This window comes from Oratosquilla oratoria, chromosome 4, assembly GCF_046742065.1.
Source record: "Oratosquilla oratoria isolate Oo_2021 chromosome 4, ASM4674206v1, whole genome shotgun sequence".
NCBI lineage: Eukaryota > Metazoa > Arthropoda > Malacostraca > Stomatopoda > Squillidae > Oratosquilla > Oratosquilla oratoria.
This window is the reverse complement of record NC_134780.1, coordinates 27,482,450-27,484,393: the sequence shown is the minus strand read 5'-3', so window position 1 is coordinate 27,484,393 and position 1,944 is coordinate 27,482,450.

The following is a 1,944-nucleotide window of genomic DNA, read 5'->3' as shown; positions in this document are numbered from 1 at the left end:
TGCAAATATATATATATATGTATATATATATATATATATATATGTATATAGATATACATATAGATATATAGATAGATAAATAGATAGATATGCAGACTTTCACATCTCCGTGAAACAAACTATGCAATATCACCACAGGAGAAGAGAAACTTGTAGGAAGCAAGTACTTTCGCATATTACATCTTCAGACAAAGTAAGGCAGAAACAAAGGTTTTTAAATACAAAAATAGGGAAGGAACATGGGCATGTATGTATGTCTATGTATATATATATATATATATATATATATATATATATATATATATGCATATATTCATTTATATGTGATAAGATACTGGTAACACGTTTAGGAAAGCAGCAGTATATATATATATATAAATATAGTATATATATATATATATAATGTATATATGGGCATATATATACACATATATATATATATATATATATATATATATATGTACATATATATATATATATGTATATATATATATATATATATATATGTATATATGCATATATTCATTTATATGCGATTAGATACTGGTAACACGTTTAGGAAAGCAGCAGTAACCACAAGGAAAGAAATGTAAAGAGGCAAACTGCTATCGTATAATTGCATCTTTAGTTCTACACGACAGAGAGAGAGGAAAAGTGGTCCAACAACAATGTATGGAGCGGTATAAACCCCATATGAGGACCCTGGGAGTGGAGGTGGAGGGAACACGACATCTCAGAGTGGTACGAATATTGTTGGATTTTTTTCTTTTCTTTTTCTTTTGAACGATGTGATACTTACATGTTCATATAAAATGGTAAACCTTGAAATCCGCTGCTGGTCTCGCATCCTCTTAATCTGTGTTCGAATCCCGCACTACTCTCTGGTTTCCAGTAGCGACTGTGTGTTACCTACCCCCCTCTAGAGTCCCCCCTCCCCCCAAAGTGCATCATGGGACTAAGACGGCTGCATCAGGAGCGGCTACTCAGCACCTCCTTGCGTGGTAGGCTCCTCCTCACCTTTGTTCTTCTTGAAGATCGACAAAGTAGCAGAGGAAGGAGAAACTGGAGCTGGGGCTCTCAAGAAAGGGTCCACGAACCCCCAGGTATTCGCGGGACTGGGGGTACTTAGATGACAAGCGAAATACAACTAAAAACATTTAAATCTGTAGAGAAAATGACTCACAGAACTGCGCGCCGTATCTTGTTCAGAGTCACATTCCTCTGAAAAAGCATAGAGCAAAACCGGTCAGGAATAAACTCAAAAACTCGGAACTAGACCCGTGACTTCTTTTTCCACCTTCATCCACTTGTTATTGCAATCTGAATCATTTGATATCCATTGCAGCACCATTGTATATTCAATTAGTCTCAATATATTACCGTTTTCTATATTCTGTGTTAGGTTAATGGAGGTACGGGTCGATGGTCTGATGACTCAAGGGGTACGTAACGGGAGAAAGGTTGAGAAAATTTTGTCTAGAGCCACGTTTCCCAACCTGGGGGTGCTGAAATCAATTATAGGGGGCGCTGGGAAGTGATGCACACAAAAATCACATTGATTTATGTACCACTGATTACCTAGTTGTCAACATTTGACTGTTTCCATGCTATTTTATTTTTCTAGGGTGTTCTTATTTCTTCTACAAACAATATTGCCAATTTTTTCAGCTCTAAGGAATCAAGAAAATAAATCATCAAGCAGTACGCTTCAATTTCTTTTGTCCTTCTGATAACAAGATAGGGGTGCTGGACTGCTTAGACATGACAACAGGGGGTGCTATGGTCGGAAAAGGTTGGGAAACGCTGTACAAGAGGATTCGTGTGAGGCTTTCTTCCAAGCAAATGGATCAGAAGATGGTGAGGACACTGAAGATAAGAGGGCAAGTAATAGTACAGAGTCGATAAAGAAGGATTGCGTAAAAGTGTAAGAGATGGAAAGTGGGA